We start from the raw sequence: 19,169 nt of genomic DNA on the forward strand, positions 1-19,169 counted from the left end.
GCTATTCTAACAGATTTAAGTTGAAACCACAGAGTCATTGTGATTTGATTTTCCCTAATGGCTTAGAATATTGAACATTTCTTTAAGTGCTTCTTGGTCATGTGTGACTTCTGTGCTGAGAATTTTCCATTTAGATCTGTATCCTGTTTACAGTTTATTTGGTTTATTGATGAACAATTTCTTGAGGTTTGTTTTGTTTTATTTTGTTTTGTTTTTTTGGATGTTTTGGATATCAGATATGGAATTGGTAAAAATCTTTTCCCATTCTGTAGACTACCATTCTGAATTATTTACAGTGCCCTTTACCTTATAAAAGCTTTTCAGTTTCATGAGGTCTTATTTATTAATTGTTTATTTTAGTACCTGTGATATTAGTGTTCTGTTTACAAAGTTTTCTCCTGTGATAATGTAATCAAGGCTCTTCGCCACTTTCTCTTCTATGAGGTTCAGTGTACGTTGTTGAATGTCAAAGTCTGATGCACTTGTACTTGAATTTTGTGCAGGACAATAGATTTGAATCTATTTATATTATTTGACATCCCAGCAATCAATTACATCATTTTTTAAAAGATGCTTCTTTGATGTATATCTTTGTCTTTTTTTTTTAATCAAAATCAGGTGTCTGTAGTTGAGTGCATTTATGTCTGGCTCTTCAACTCAATTCCACTCATCAACCTGTCTCTTTTTATTCCAATATCATATTGTTTTTTCACTATAGCTCTTCAATAGAGCTTGAAACAGTGTAACATCCAAAAGTTTTTTTTTTTTTTATTGTAGAGGATCATTTTAGCTTCCTGGGTTTATTGATTTTTTCATATGATATTGAGTATTGTCCTTTCAAGGTCTGTAAAGAATTGTGTTGGAATATAGATAGGAATTTCAATTAATCTGTAGATCACATTTGGCAAGATGGCCATTTTACTAAGCTAATACTCCTCTCAATGACCACAGGAGACCTTTCCATTTTCTGGTATCCTCTTTAATTTCTTCCTTCAGAAACTTGAAATTTTTGTGATATTTTCTTGATTAGCATTATGCCAAGGTGTTTTATATTATTTGTTGCTACTGTGAAATATATTGTCTCCCTGATATCTTTCTTAGCCCATTTATCATTTGTATGTAGGATGAGTACTGTTTTTTGTTTGGTTGGTTTTGGTTTTCCTTTTTGGTTTTTTTTTTGTTTGTTTTTGTTTTTGTTTTTTGTTTTCTTTTTTATTGCTATTAGGTTTTTTGTAGTTTTCTGCTGGGGTTTTGTTGTTGATGATGTTGTTGTTGTTGTTGTTAATATTATATGCAGCCACTTCTCTGAAAGTGTTAATCAGCTCATAAAATAAAGTCAGCAATGTTCCCTCCATTTGTATTTTGGGGAACAATTTGAGGATTATTGGTGTTAGCTCTTCTTTGAAAGTTTGGCAAAATATTACAGTAAAACAATCATTCCCCGGGATTATTTTAGTTGGGAGTCTTTTGTTGTCTTTTTCTATGTCCATAGGGATTATAGGTCTATTTATATTTTTACCTGATCTTAATTTAACTTTACTAAGTGACATCTACAGAGAAATTTTTCCATTCATTTAGATGTTTTTAAAGCACATTTAGTTTATAGATACAAAGAAATGGAACCAAACAAGTAGGAAAAAATGTAAAATCCCACAATATGCATTTCCTCAAAACATCCTTCTCTATTCATTCACAATTTCTTCCAACTTCACCATTAAACATAGAAGAGAGATACTTCATAACTGAAATTGAAGTAAATAAGCAACCAATGGCTATGATATACTTTACAGTGAGATCATATGAAGGGCTGATAATTTTCCCTTAAAGTTTAATTAATTAATTAATTAATTAAACAATTAATCAATTTGACATGTAGCAACATAAGAAAATAAGGATCTATTTTGACTTTGTGGTCTGAGAGTAGATTCCATCATAATGTTGTGCCTTGTTTATGAGCCCCAAAAGATCACCAAGGAGTTGATTTTGATGCAAACACACTTGGGTCTCTTTCTTTCAACCCCAAGCTTGGGTTGTCTGTCTCTGACATAGCATAGTAGGAGGATGAAGCACTGAGGTCTCAGCTGGACAAGGTTTTATAGAAATGGTAAGCAAGCAAGGGGTTTTCTAGTCCAGCACATCTGACTAGGGGTTTATTACAGAATTTTTGTTGCCCTTTAATATAATTGTCTAGTGCAGGGAGCCAAACCATAAACCTAACTTCTGCTTTCCTCCTGATTGGTGGTTGTTAGGAAGTGAAGTGTCAGGGCAGGCATATAACCAGGAGGTGAAGATTTGTTGGGGAGTAATCTGGAAACTGGTGCTAGGTGCTGGCTTGTTAGTTAACTCATGTTCAGTCTTAGGTCAGGTTCTCTGAGATGGAGTCTGAACCCAAAATCTGGTTTCTCAGTAGAAAAAAATAAGCTAGCAAGTCTGGGAGGTACCATCTCACATGTGGCTGCAGGCAAATAGAAGTCAGAAATAAATGGTGGTGCTTTGCTCATTTTCTCCATTTTATTTGTTTGGGCCACCTGACTCATGGAATGTTCTTGTACATGTTAACAGTTGTTCTTTCCTGCTTAGTTAACTTTACTAGAATCACACTCACAAACATACTCATTGGTGTTACCTAGGTGGTTTTAAATCAATTAAAGTTGACCATCAAGATTAAGTTCAACAAGGACATCCTTGTCAAGTTGACATCCAAACATTATTTTAAAACAGTAATATTCCATTCCATTACCACAGTAGCTCATGGTTATCCCATAATGCAAATTACACTAAGTCCACCTCCCAGATTCCCCTACTCTTACCCTTTAAAAGATTGTTCAAAAGCTCAAAGTCCCTTCTGAACTCAAATCTATCACCTAATTGTTAGAATCTATAAATTCTAGAAACAAGTTGAACATTTCCAATATACTATGAAAAAGAATAAGTACTCTCATTTAAAAAGGAAGAAGAGGAGAAAGAAGAATGAGAGACTGGACCAAACCAAGACATAAACTCATACAGACAATACAAAATCATGCATATGTATGTCAGGGATTTGGGCTTGTTGTAACACCTAGTCCCTTAGTTTCTCAGGACTCATGCTCATCTAATTCTAGCACATAGCTCCTCCTCTTGTTCTCTTGAGCCAGTGTATTTCCATTACTGTGGCTTCCTTGTCAGTTTTCTATTGGACATTTTCTCCACCCTTGCGTCTCCTATCCAACTTAGGCTTTACCATATAGGTTAATGGAATCTCCTCTCATGGTTCCTTTCAAGGAACCTAACCCTGACACATATTGCTTAACCTCAGCAATCAAGTATACATACTCATAACTCATGCATTTCACATGTCTGCAGAATCAACATCATGTACATCCTGATGCCACATTGTGCTGTGCATCCTAGATAGAATGTGGATCCCTCTTACCAAAATTATAGTAGTCTGTGTACATCTCAACATCTGAACTATTTTAAGTTTTCATCACTGTGACAAAATTCTTAGCAAAAGTAACTAATGTAAACAAGGTAAAAAAATTTATGTTCACTGTTTGAGTAGAAAGAGTTTTTCCCAGCAGTGTCTCCTTGTTATGAAAGAAGTAGTAAGAAGCAAATGGGTACTTACATCCTCACCAGGATGCAGACAGATGAGCTCTGGTGATCATCTGGCTTTTTTTTTTTTGACTACTTTTTATTAATCCAGCATCCAAATCTAGGAGATGTGCTATCTACAATCAGGGTAGACCTTCTCTCCACAATTAAAACTGTCAGCACCAGCATGTATGCAAATATACCCAGAGTTCCATCACTAAAATGATCCTAATTATAGTTAATCAGGTTGACAGCCAAGATCAACTACTACATATGACAAGGATTCAAGAACAGTCAGACAAATGACTAAGTCAAGATTGCTTCTGCCCTAAGGAGGAAAGTCATAAAAAATATCAGAAGAGGTTCCTCAAAGCACTTACTTTTGTTGTCATTTAGCCAAAAATGAGCCAACATTTGAATCTTCTACATCACTCTATCTGTGTCTTTCATCATTTGTTTCCATATGTTATTTAAATCTGAGATTGTGCCTGCCTGAATGATGTCTTATTTGTCTTTCCAATTGTCTTTAACTATCTGAATGTTCCTAGCAAATGGTGTTTTTCCTTTCATCGACCAGCAGAGAAAGAATCACACAGAGAAGCCGTGAGCGTTAATTTACAAAGTCTTTAACAGAGTTTTACAAGGGATAAAGTCCAACTGATCCTATTTGACCCACATAGCAAACAGGGCTACCAATAGAATTTATCAAACAATATTTTAACTCCAATTTTGATACTTATGGTAAATATTCATTTTACAAGATTGGTTTTGGTATCCAATTTGTTATTTTTCACAAATGGTTACCATAACAAAAACAGAAACACACGTGTATTGCTCTTGTGTCAGGAACATAAAAGAGTAGATAATTAAAGATTAAGATTAAACCTCTCCATTAGTCTAGGTTCAAAATGTTTATTATATGGGAAATCCAAGGCAAGTAAGGTTGTTTGGTTGTTATACATTTATTCTGAAGCAGATTTAAAAAACAGGCTGGGTACAGAGTAGGTGAAAGTCTTGGGTATTCTCGAACTATATTCTTAACTTTGGGTATGTGGTCCAGTAAAAGTTACTGCATTGTCACAGTAGGTAAAATAGGTGTATATAGTTCATCTTGGTTTAAATAATTTATACCAAACAGTTATTGAATTCAGGTTATTAATTTATTTGTAGTGTAGATATACATTTGAGGTACACTCATTTATTTAGTCACAGGAAAACCACAGGTGCTGGTCTCTCTTCTCCTGTATGTGGATCTTGATGATTGAGCTCGGTGTCAAGTTTGTGAGCAAGTGCTTTAAAAGCCCAAGCATCTTCTCACTCTATTAATAAAATTTTAATAATTAATAAAGTGAAATAATAGTAATGTAGTAAAATAATAATCTAGACTTCAGTTTTTATTTATAAGTATTTTGCTAAAAATAATCTGTATTATAGTTTACTTAAACTTTAAAAATTTTCACAGAAATTTTACAAGGAGTAAACATATATGAAGAGATGACAAGAAATTATTCATTGTTATGTAGTATGCTTATGTTTATCATTTCATTAAAAATTATAGACATTTCTTTTGTGTTTTGCTACAGTATTTATAGACAGGATGAGTATAATAGGAATTTAACCTTTTAACTTGTAAAACATAAAGGATTTGATGAGTTCTATGGAAGAATTACTAGATATTTGCTGTTTAAGTGCAGTCATGATATTTAATTTGAACTCTATGGATGTTTTTCCTTTCTTTTACCATTTAAAAAAATTATGATGTTTTTAAACATGGTCTTACTGTGTAGCCCAGCCTGGTCATAAACCTGTGACCATCCTTCTGCTCATGTTCTATAATTAATGGTGTCCTCCACCATTCCAGCTTTCTGCTTCTCTTCAAAGAAAAAGTAAATTAAAGCTATCAGTACCTGATTTATTTATGCCACCAGAGAAATAATTAGGAAAAAATGTTTATGTTGTTGTAAAGAATGATTTAAATAATTATAAAATGTAAGAATCAGGATTCTCTCCATGCTTTGGAATTCAACCTTTACTTTAGGCAAAATATAGAGCAGATAGAATAATTTATGTAATGTGCTCTGGACAGAGAGAAGAACATTTCTCAGTATTTTCAAGACTTCACCTTGAGAACTGAGGGCTTTATTCAAATGAATGGCACACACTTCGGTTATTTGCATTGCATTTGGTTGCGTAAAAATTATCATCCATGTTTAACATTTAAATCATCCCATAGTTTTGACAAATAAATCAGCAATTCAACAATGTGAGATGATTAACAAAACTTTAACTCCAATCATTAAACTGAAATCTCTGACTTCTAATTAAATTTGTGCCAATTCTCTTATAGAGGCAAACGATGTAATAACAAAATCATTACTACATGGTGTATTTTTTATATATGTTTTATTTTTAATATTTAAAATAGTTTTTATACATTCAATACTGCTTTTTTCATATAGAAAAACATTTGCATTAGGAAAGCCCAAAATATTTTTCCTTTTCTATACATCCATATTTGATTTTAAAATCAATTTCAATTTAAAAAGTAAAATCAGCATATTTACTGTAAATACTGGATTATATATTAGGTGTAAAACACAAATTTTTTTCATTTATAACATTTTCTCTTCCAGTTAAGTATACATATAAGTAAAATAAGGTTCCAGATTTACAGTAATGTTTCTTCGCTATAACATGAGCTAAAATATGTATGCCCAAGCACATATAAGAAAAGATTTTGCAATCTAATTCATGTGCCAAGGAGTAGTTATATCAGCTAATATTTTTTTCTTGTGATATTGATTTGACTTTTATGAAGGCAACTCCATATAACACTTTCTTGAGGACATATTCACTATGTTGCTTATGGTATCAAAACTGCACAAATGAAAGCTCAGAGACAATTAAGCAGAGAGTAGTACACATGTGCATAAAAAGCTGTATGGAACATGAGTCTGAAATTCAGAATTAAACTCAACTGTATAGTCTCAGTAAAAATGAATGACACTTACTTTGGCAAGAGAATTATTTAGACTGATACTTGTCCTAAAAAGAAAAATCTTTTTTTCCCCTTTGTTACTATTTATGATTTGATGAGTCCTAATCTTATACAATTTTCTGGTAAATACATTTTTGGAACTGTGAAATACATGTTGATTGAAGAACCATGTGTGTAGATCCAAATTTAATTTAAGGTTAAGGATAAAACTCAGTGATGGGACACTGCAGGTATGCACATTGCCCAGTAGTATTGCATAACTAAATATATGGATTAATTACTATCCAAATGAAAAAAATCTTACTCTTAAAACAAAGTTCTACACTTATACAAACTTCTTTTTTAAAAGATTTTGATAGTGTGTGTGTGTGTGTGTGTGTGTGTGTGTATGTGTTTGATTTGTATGTATATGTTTATAGTTTTGAAAGTGTGGTCTTCTGAGAGGCTCTGCCAGAGCCTGACCAATACAGATACAGATGCTTGCAGCCAACCATTGGACTGAACATGGAGACCCCAATGGAAGAGTAAGGGGAAGAACTGAAGGAGCTGCAGTGGTTTGCTATCCCATAGGAAGAACAATAATACCAATCAACCAGACTCCCCAGAGCTTCCAGGGCTAAACCACCAACCAAAGAGTACACATGGAGGGACCCATGGCTCCAGCTGCATATGCAGCAGAGGATGGCTGTATCTGATATCAAAGGAAGTGGAGAGCCTTAGTCCTGTGGAGGCTCTATACCCCAAAGTAGGGGAATGTTAGGGCAGGCCATGAGGCAGAAGTGGGTGGGTTGGTGGGGGAGCACCCTCATAGAAGCAGTAGGGAGTGGGGATGGGAGGGAGAGGTTATTGAGGGGAAACTGGGAAGGTAACATATGAAATGTAAATAAATAAAATAACCAATTAAAAAAAGAGAAACTCTGTGTGTGTGTGTGTGTGTGTATGTTTGTGAGATTACATGTGCTTGTGTGGGTACATGTTCACATGTGTCTTTTCATGTACTCACTTGCATCTGGGGATGCCACAGGTCATCTTTAGGTGTGTTTCACTGTCATTTTGTACCATATGTTTTGAGCCTGAGAACGGAGCTTAGGGCATCTGCCAGTTTCTCTTCCATCACCAGCTTTAGGATTATAGACATGTTCTAGTGGTCATCATTTTAAGTGATAATTGGCTATGTGAAATTTCACAGAAGAAACAGTTGCTTGAACCATCTCCCAAGATCTTGATTATAAATAGTTTCATATAAATGATAGAGTAATATAAAAATTGTATGCAACTTTTATCTAAAATATTGCAGATTTATGCACTTGTCTATAAAATAATTTCTATTTTTATTATTGTTTGTAAACTTAGATATTAGTAAAGTCTTCAATTTTACACATATCCTTTTACTTTTACTAGAGCGAAAACTACAACTTGAAAAGGACTGTGTATATCCATTTCAAATGAAAAGTATTTGGTTTTTATATTGATGTCCTAACAGTACATAATACTTACCAAATTCTCTTTGCAATAGTCTATACATTGAATTAACAGCAGTAAGCCAGGGAACTGTGCCATTTTAATGTCTTTTTTTAAGATTCAGCTGGTTAGGTCATAAAGAGATGATTGATGCAAGTTTCCAACTGATGTATCTCTTACAGCCATGAACCTTAACTCTAAGAATAAAGTGACTTCTCCTTTATTTATTTTACCATTAGAATGTACTATATATTTAAGACTGCCTTTTGTGACTAGACCTTGAAATAATATCTGACAGATTTATACTTCTAGACCTTTTAAATTTAGCTTAAGTGAGTTAACATCATTTAATTCACGTTTGTAAGGCAACTAATAATTTCTACTTCAAGTAATCTTATAACAATATATCTAAAATCCCTATTATGTACATGAATACAATATGTATGTTAGTTCTTTGTAATATCACATGTGTAATTTATAAATATGAGTAGCAGCAATGTAAATGTGAAATGTACCCAACTGATAGGATCTGATCATATCCAGAAACCGTACTTAGGCTATAACAGATAAGAAAACCTGAACCCACATGTGACTAAGTACATGTGTGCTGGTAAGTTTTTTTCCAATTTGGTACAGATTAGAATCATCTTAGAAAACAGAAGAAAGTCAATATAAAATGTGAGGTATATTTTCTAGTTTAATCGATTTGCATGCAAATTTCATGATATCCTAGTTTCTTTTTAATTTTTGTCTATTAATAATAATAAATAGTTTTATTAATTATTCTCCTCATTTACATCTCAAATGATATCCCACTTCCAAGTTACTCCTCCACAAACCCCCATACAACTTTCACCCTCTCATCTCTCTTCCTTGCTTCTTCACCCTACACTGGGGCATCAAATCACCACAGGAACAAAGGCCTTCCCTCCCATTGATGTCAGACAAGGCCATCCTCTGCTACATATGTATCTGGAGCCATGAATTCCTTCCTCGTTATTAATAGCTGAACATTATTCCATTGTATAAATGACCCACATTTTCTGTATCCATTCTTCCATTGTGGGACATCTGGGTTGTTTTCAGCTTCTGGCTATCACAAATAAAGCTACTATAAACATAATGGAGCACATGTCCCTATGGTATGGTCAGGTGTCTTTAGGGTATATTCTAAACAGTAGTATAGCTGGGTCTTTAGGTAGATCTATTTCCAATTTGCTGAGGAACCTCCAGATTGATTTCCAGAGTGGTTGTACCAGTATGCAATCCTACCAGCAATGGAGGTAATGTTCCTCTTTTTCCACATTCTCGCCAACATGTGCTGTCACCCGAGTTTTTTATCTCAGCCATTCTGATTGGTATAAGATGGAATCTCTGGGTCATTTTGATTTGCATTTCTCTGACCACTAAGGACTTTGAACATTTCTTTAAGTGTCTCTCAGCCATTCGAGATTCCTGTGCTGTGATTTCTCTGTTTCATTCTATACCCCATTTTTTGACTGGGTTATTTGGTTTTTGGAGGTTAGCTTCTTGTGTTCTTTATATATTTTGAATATTAGCCCTCTATTGGATGTTGGATTAGTAAAGATTGTTTCCCAATCTGTAGGTTGCCAATTTGTTTTATTGGTTATGCCTTTGCCTTTCAGAATCTTTTCAATTTCATGAGGTCCTGTCTATCAATTCTTGATCTTAGAGCCTGAGCCACTAGAATTCTGTTTAGGAAACTACTCCCATGCCAATGAGTTTGAGATTCTCTCCCACTTTCTCTTTTATTAGATTCAGCATATCTGGTTTTATGTTGAGGTCTTTGATCCACTTAGACTTGACCTTTGTGCAAGGTGACAAATATGATTCTATTTTCATTTTTCTATATACCAACTGCCAATTAGACCAGCACTACTTGTTGAAGATTTCCTTTGTCCATTGTATATTTTTGGCTTCTTTCTCAAATATCAAGTGTCCATAAGTGTGTGGCTTTATTCCTAGGTTTTCAACTCTATTCCATTGATCAATCTTTCTGTCTCTGTATCAATAACATTCAGGTTTTTTTTTTATCACCTTTGCTCTGTAGCATAGCTTGAGGTTAGGGATGATGATTCCCCCAGAAGTTCTTTTGTTGTTAAGAATTGTTTTCACTATCCTGGATTTTTGTTTGTTTGTTTGTTCATTTTGTTTTGTTTTGTTTTTGTTTATCCCGAATGAGGTAACTCAGATCCAAATACATACATGGTTTATACTCACTGATAAGTGAATATTAGTCAAAAAAAGAGCAGAATACTGAGGATACACTCCATATAACTCAGGAAGGTTAAGAAACCAAAGGATCCAACTGATGATGTGTCAATCCCACCTGGGAGGGATACAAAAGGAATCATAGAGTTGGGGAACAGAAGAAGGAAGAGACCTGGGTGGTAGAGGGGACAGAGAGGGGAAAGTGGAATATGATCAAGCATTAGGGGGAAACAGGAGTGAAGTCCTGAGGCTCAGGAGAAAAAATGGAAACATGGAACCTCGGGAGGTAGGAAGTATGGGAACCCTCTACAATGTACCAAAAATCTGGGAGGTGGGAGACTCTCAGGACTAAAAGGGAGGGACCTTAGATGAAATGCTCAACAGTGGGGAAAGAGAACGTGTAGAGTCCATCTCCAGTAGAAAGACAAGACACCACATAGAGGGATGGGGTTGCCAACCCACCGTCGAAAACTCTGACTCAGAATTATTCCTATCTGAAAGAACTTCTGGGACAGAAATGGAGAAGCAAAATAACTAAAGGAATAGAGGTCCAGTGACTGGCTCAACTTGGGATCCACCTCAAGGGAGGAACCAAGACTTGACATCATTACTGATACTATGATGTGCTAACAGATAGAAACCTACCGTGGCTGCCCTCTGATAGGCCCAACAAGCAGCTGAAAGAGTCAAAGACAGATACTTCCACCCAAACCAATGGACAGAATCCTAGGACTCTTGTGATTGAATTAGGGAAATGTTGGAAGAATCTGAGGAGGAGGAAGACCCTAAGAAAGACCAACAGTCTCAACCAACCTGGTCCCTCAAGGTCTCTCAGATACTTATCCACCAACCAGGCAGCATACACTAGCTTTCATGACAACCCTGACACATATACAACAGAAGACTGTCTAGTTTGGCCTCAGTGAGAGAAGATGCACCCAATCCTTGAAAGACTTGAGACCCAAGAGAGTGGGAGACCTGGAGTTAGGGTGTTGGGGGAGGGGCAGACAACCTCTTGGAGATGGGAGAGGAAGAATGGGATGAGGAATTGTTGGAGGGCAGATCACTGACCTGGAGGTGGATAATGACTGGTGTAATTTTTTAAAAATTAAAGATAATTTAAATAAGTAAATAAATAAATAAATAAATAAATAAATGAGTTTTAAAATTTGAGATTGTGCTTCTATGAGATTGACCTGTAGGTAAATCTGTGGGGCATATTCTTGATTAAGAATTGGTCTGGGAGAGCCTAGCCCAAAGTAGGCCTTGCCAGCCTGGCTCAGGTTGTCCTCAGAAGTATAGGAAAGGGAGAAAGCTGAGCCTGAGGAGCAGCTGGTAGGCAGACTCTTCCACAGCCTCTACCTCAGTTCTTACCTCCTGCTTCCTGCCCTGCTTGAGTTCCTGCATGGCTTCCAGTGACAGTGTACTATCGAGAGGACGATGAGATATATCCTCACAAGTTGCTTTTAGTCATATAGTTTATCTTAGAGAAACAAGGCAAGTTAATACTATCTGTTCATACCCAGGTAATCTAATGAATGATACTTACTCACAGATACTACTTCATATCAAACTTCAGTGCAAAGATTGCAAATGGACTCAAGGAAGCTTACAGAGAAAGAGAAATTTGGAACATCCTATGAGAATGCTTAGGTCCTTCAATTGTTCTTCAGAAACTCCGTGAGAAGCTAGAGTGATAGAATATTCAAGAGAGGATTTACTATATCATCAAAATTCTTTAACAATGAAGATATGAGATATTTTCATTTTTGGCATATAAATCACTGTACGTTTTTACTTTATACAACTTTTGTTTATGAGCCATAGTTTTAAATAAATGCTTTGAGCTAAGAGTATTCATAGTCAAGGAGTTATCCTCTGTAAATTTTCATTAAATTTAAAAAATTCATTTTGTTGTAAAAATTATTAATCCCAGTCTAGGGATTACCCTGCCTTTGACCACACAACATTTATTATTTACAGTAAGCCTTAAACAGTATAGCCTCTATGCTTTTAAAATCTATTTCTTATCCATAAACCTGAGTTATTACTTACTATGTTTCAGTTGGGTTGCTCTTAATTTTAATTAGCTAGCCCTCAGGGTCATATTTTCTCGACTCCTAACTCATGGTGATTTTCTCTTTCTCCTCACCTTCTTCTCTCCCTAGTGGTTCTACTCTGAATGTATATAACACCTATGTCTCTTCTATGCAGCTATTTGCAGTTGGTATTCACCAATCAGAAATAATTTGGGAACAACCGGGTCTTGGGAGCCATATTTAGCATTACAATACACCGCATAAGACCAAACCTCAACATTTTTTTTTTTTTTTTGGTTTTTCAAGACAGGGTTTCTCTGTGTAGCCCAGGAACTCACTCTGTAGACCAGGCTGGCCTCAAACTCAGAGATCCACCTGCCTCTGCCTCCCAAGTGCTGGGATTAAAGGTGTGTGCCACCACTGCCCAGCTAACATATTTCTTATTATATTGTACAAGACTATCACAGACATATACACTTTTCTCCATGGGCATCTTTAACCACCTTCAATCAGTTGGAAATTGATAGTGACTAGTCATACAGATCTTAAACTTGCAAATTACACCAAGATATTATATACTATTTTTGAATATTGTAAAGTGTATCATTTCCCTAACTTCTTTCTCAGCCCATTGTTCCTTTAATTAGAGGAAGGCTACTGATTTGTTTGAGTTAATTTTATATCCAGCCACTTTGCTGAAGCTGCTTATCAACTGTAGTAGTTCTCTGGTGGAATTTTTGGGGTCACTTATGGATACTATCATATCATCTGTAAATAGTGATTTCTTGACTTCCTCATTTCCAATTTGTATACCTTTGATCTCTTTTTCTTGGCTAGTTGCTCTGGCTAGAACTTAGAGTACTACATTGAATAGACAGGGGGAGAGTGGGCAGTCTTGTATAGTCCCTGATTTTAATGAGATTGCTGCAAGTTTCTCTCCATAACATCCTGAGTGAGGTAACCAAGACACAAAAGAAAACACATGGTATGTACTCACTGATAGGTGAATTTTAACTCCAAAGCTCAGAATACCCAGGATACAACCCACAAACCATATGGACCTTAAGAAAAAGGAAGACCAAACTGTAGTTGCTTCAATCCTACATAAAACAGGAATAAAACAATTAAAGGAGGTAGAGAGAGGGAAGGGCCTGGGAGGGAGAGAGAAGGGGGAAGGAAAGGGGGGCAGCATCAGGTATTAGGATGGACAGGAGAGCAGTACAGAGGGTTAGGAATATGTTAATTATTAATATATTAAATAGAAATGTATAGCAGTGGGGGATGGGGAACTGGTGGTAGCCACTATAAAGTCCCAGATGCTAGAGAAGTGAGAGACTCCCAGGACCCAACAGGGATGATTTTAGTGGAAATACCAAACATAAAAGAGAAGCAACTTGTAGAGACCACCTCCAGTAGATATGTATGGCCCCCAGTAAAGGGATAGAACTACCCACACAACTCAAAATTTTTAACCCAGAAATGTTCCTGTCCAATGGAAAGATAGGGACAAAATATGGAACAGAAAATGAAGGAAAGGCCATTCAGAGACCATCCTACCTGCAGACACCAAACTACTAGAGTATTGCTGATGCCAATAAGCACTTACTGACAGGAGCTTGGTATGGTGGTTACCTGATAGCTTCTACCAGCACCTAACAAATATAGATGCAGATATTCACAGTCAACCATAGGACTGAGCCCAAGGACCTCAATTTAAGGGCTAAGATAAGGACCGAAGGAGCTGAAGGGGATTGTAACCCCATAAAAAGAACAATATCAACTAACTGGACCACCCAGAGTTCCCAGGGACTAAGCCATTAACAAAGAGTATGGAGGGAGCCATGGATTTAGATATACATGTAGCAGAGGATGGCCTTATCTGACATCAGTGGGAGGAGAGGCCCTTGGTCCTGTGGAGGCTTGGTGCCCCAGGATATGAGAATACTAGAGCAGTGAGGTGGGAGTGGATGAGCAGGTAGAGGAGCACCCTCATAGAGGTAGAGGTTGCAGGGAGAGGGGAAAGGAGTGGGTACAAGGAATGGGATATCATTTGAAATGTAAACAAACTAATTAATAAAAAAAAATTGATAGTGAACCCACTATTTTAGTGACTTCATCTTGAATAAAACCTCAGTATGTTCATCAGGCACCGTACCACACCTTTCTTCTTCTTCTTCTTCTTCTTCTTCTTCTTCTTCTTCTTCTTCTTCATCTCCTCCTCCTCCCCTTCATCCTCATTAGTATTATTACATTGTTATTATTTTATTATATCCATGAAACAATTTAAAGTTTTTTATTTATTTTATGTGTTTGAGTTTTGCCTTCATGTGCTTATGTGCACTATAGGAGTGCAGTGTCCATAGAAATTAGAAAAAGGTGCCATATGCCCTGGAAGTGGATTGATGGATGAGGATAAGTTACTCTGTTGCTGCTGAGAGCCAGACTCAGGTCCTCTGCATAAGCAACAAGTGATCTTATGTGCCAAGTCATTTCTCTAACCCCTTCTGCCTAAGTCATTTTTAACAAAACAATGACTAACTTGATGGTGACTAAGTTGTTCATTTTAACACAGAATGGATAGTCATTTCTGTAGACGATCAACTGCAGCCACCTTAATTCTAGTTACTTACAGATTTCAGATATCATTCTTACCAGATCAACTATTCCTTTTCTCTCCCCATTATTGTACATACATGACAATGAGGAGACTTAATTTGAGTGTACTTTCTTCCCATTCTTCTCATATACTCTACAACCTAACGACATAAATAGACCCAATACATATTTTTCTCAGGCTGAATTTAATTGCTTTTCAGCCCAGTCTTTAAGGACTATATCACTAGGAACCACAAAGATGGCTCACATGTTTTAAAAATGTATTCTTTAGTTCCAGAGAAGCAAACTTCATTTCTTAGCACCCATATTAGGTTGCTCACAATTGCCTGTAACACTAGTCCATGTTAGTTGAATGCTTCAATACAGTCTCCTGGTATCCAGAAGAAAATGGAAAAATGACCCATATAAGTTTCTGACTAATTCAATGGAAGTCGTACAATGGAGTATGTATATCCCAAGAAGGGACAAAGAAGAATTTCCCCTAGAAAGGACAAGGAAAAGGCATAGTTGTGCAGTATATCCATTTGCTTCCCAAAAGAAAGATAGGATAGTGTAGTGCATTAAGTGGAAAATAGATCAGAGATCAAAAGAGAAACCAAGGCTTATGTCAGGAAGATTTAGGCTTGGGAATGGTTGAGACCAGTTTGGAGTTTATGTCTGTAGACAATGTGAAACATTTGAGCTAATCTTTGAAACTGAATATTACACAAACTAATTATATGTAACAAGAGTAATTTAAATATAAAATGGACATTTAATGACTTCTAGAATCAAAGTCATTATTTTAATTTTATCAAATATTTTGAGTACGATACCAACATGAAACATAGGTGGGCATGGTTAACACAGAAATACATTTCTTATGGACAGCTTTTGGGAGTTACAGAAGAACACTGAAATTATTTTTGTGTAAATTTGAATTTGTAACATATTATCTTAAATGCTCCCTTTCATGTTTACTGATGTTTACTCATAAGATTATTCTTTTACAGAACAAATGTTTCTAACTCAAAAGACTTAAGCCGATCATTAATTTCTCCAGAATGAACTGAAAGGAACATAGCCTTCAGTGGGCTTCCAGCTAATGCTTTCTTTATTCCTTGTTGCTAGGCTCCATAATTCACTTTCTAAGTTGAGCTTAATGAAATGAATTTCTCTATTATGTTCCATCTGACAATACATGATTGGAATGTCTTTGAATCAGAACAACTGAATTAAAAAAAACTAATAAGAAATACAAATGCAACGTTACTTTGGAAAGGAATCATGGCATAGCTACTGTAATTTCTTTTACAATGTAACATGGAAATTGCTTGGAAATTGTATCTTTTGGCATAACTTTCTACATCCTTTCCTTGAAAATTAAATCATTTCACTTCTACATCTGAAGTTTTTAGGAGTAATAATTCCTAAAACCAGACAGGAGAGACTCCTTATTCTTGTTGCCTGCAAAGTTTTCTAAGATAAGAAGAAAGTGAATTTAAATGGTAAGATGAAATTTCAGGCAATGTATCACTTCTTCTTATAAAACAGTCTGTGAAAATTTTATATGAAACTTATTGAAATTCATATTTACCACTAGCCTTCCATTAAAATATAAGCCTGAAAAGCATTCACTGGCTTTCACTTTATCTTCCCATTCAGATGTGTTATATTAGCTGGAAAGAAAAGTCACTTATGGATTCACACACATAGGTCTCAATCTGCAAGCACTTTGTAGTTCTATATCAAGAAAACTATCAGTTAATTTTCTGACAAAAGTAACTCAAGTAAACTCAAAGTAGCAATAAAACTTTATAAAAATTGCTTCAAGAACTCATTGTTATTAAAGACAAATAGTGACAGAATTGTCTCTAACTAAAGAGGTATCAAATGTGAATAAACAGTGAGAGAAACTCATTCAGAGTGCTCCCCACATTTGACTTCTCAAATTACATTGAATATCAGTCCACAGAAGTACTAGTGATAGGTAGAGATAAGAAAAAGATTTTGCCACATAGAGTAAATAAGTCATTCTGTCTTTCTCAAAACAGCATCTGATCTGATAATTATGTTATCTAATGCTAACATAATTTTAACGTTTCTTCAGAGTGACAATAATGATTGCATATATGAAGTCTGTGTCACTGACTTGATTTATAGAGAGCTGTTGTAGAATTAAACCTGGAAGAAAGACGAGAAAATCTCAACTCTCAGGATGTTGAAGCAGGAGATAATCAGGAGCTCAAGGCCACCCAGTACCACTAAAAAATTCTTAGGACAACATTTGTTATAGTGAGAATTAACATTATAATAAAAGGTGGAGAAACAATAAGGAGAAATGGTGAAGAATTAAGAACACTACATTCTGAAAATGTAGAGTCAAATAATGATGGAACTTTGTTTCTGACGTATATATAAAATGTTAGAAAATTTTTCAATAGAACAATTCAGTACTAATACATAATTCTATTACTTGAGGATATTTCTTTGTTCATCTCTTTGGAAAGTTAGCTAAGGAGCAAAGTAAAGTACAAAACTAAGGTAGAAATAAAAGAAATTGGGCCTGAGAGTTGGAATACTATCAAATAGAAATGAGTACTAGGCAGAAGAAGAATGAGATAATGAGAAAAGAGGAGATTTAAGTAAAGATACTTTTAGGGAAAAAAAAACTTCAGTCATTAAGGTCTGCATATCTTTTTAAATACAATATTATTTAGTAAATTTTTTCTATGTTAGTCAGAATTTTGAAAATTGTACAATAATTAATCCCCATTGAAAAACTAAAACAATACAGAAATGTACAGGGCTTATGCAAATGAAACACATATATTTTTAAAGTTTTATATCTTGGTAGTTTTCACATGTTTAACATTAAGCAAATTTATGCACTCACTCAATTATTAGCATAATTATTAAATGGACTTCTTTGGATATGTGTGGGTATCTGTGGTTTGGTTTTAAGCTAAACTTTTTCTATAAAAATGAATAATTACACTTTGTCATCAGAGCAGAAATAGAAGATTCAAATGTGAGTCAAAGAATGTGTGTCCAACCATCAAAGATTAAAGCGATCGTTGCCAACACAAAACATGAAACACCAGACTTCTTAAGAAGGAAGCCTTACTGTCATAAAATGTGACTCAAAATAAAATGAGCTTGTACAACTCTTATCAACATCTTTAAAACTTACTGTGATCTGAAGCTCAGTTTAAAATGCATTAGAAAATGTCAGCAGGTTTGCTCATGCACCATTTTTGTGCCCTATGTCAAAATTACTCCAAGGACATTTGAAACATTTAGTGCATAAAACTGAGAATTCTGTGGTTACATTATGATTGGCAAACACATAGAATTATCAGGAAGGATATGTCTTAAGTTTCAAGCAGGTTTTTGTTAACCAGCAATATCTTTCTGTGGTTACATTATGATTGGCAAACACATAGAATTATCAGGAAGGATATGTCTTAAGTTTCAAGCAGGTTTTTGTTAACCAGCAATATCTTTCTGATTTGCACAGAGGTCAGTTCTGGTCTGGCTGTAATTATAGAATTTATATTTCAGTAAAAGCCTACTGAAAGTAGTAACTGAAAGGAAGGGGATGGTCTTAGAAATATGGGTATAGGGTCCCTGAGCACAGGTAATTATATCTAATTGCTTTATTGGCCAAAGATATCCCGTAGGAACCTATGAACAATCCAGGTTATCGGCAGCTCTCCACCAACTGAAGAACTAATGCTGAAGAAAAGACCCAAATGATTCATTAATCATGGAGAAATCATGCTTGTGCCTACATACAGCCATCACCTCTAAGGACTAGCATTCATGGTACTAGAAGGTACTCTGCACACTTCAAAAAATAAACATAAACACAACTGCAAACTCTTCTTATGCTAGGACAACAATAGCATAAATCTTCTGTGAGTAACCAAATTTGATTTTACCAAAGATCCACTCTATGAGAGGGAATCCAATCTCAATACTGCATGGTTGTGCTAAAACCTAAGACTAGGTAGCCCACAGACCAACAGGAAAACCAAATTCTAACTGTCCTGCTAAAGGTACATTACAATAAAATGGCCCATAAAGACATTCTGCTATATTCTTAGATCATGTCTTGTTCAGCCATTATCAGTTACTCCTGCAGCAGATGGGAACAAATACAGAGACCCACAGCCAGATACCACTCACACATACATGCACACACAGAGAGAATGGAGGAAGGGAGGTAGAGAGAGATAGACGGAGAGGGAGAGGGAGAGGGAGAG

This window comes from Grammomys surdaster, unplaced genomic scaffold, assembly GCF_004785775.1.
Source record: "Grammomys surdaster isolate TR1022 unplaced genomic scaffold, NIH_TR_1.0 63, whole genome shotgun sequence".
In the NCBI taxonomy this organism is placed as follows: Eukaryota; Metazoa; Chordata; class Mammalia; order Rodentia; family Muridae; genus Grammomys; species Grammomys surdaster.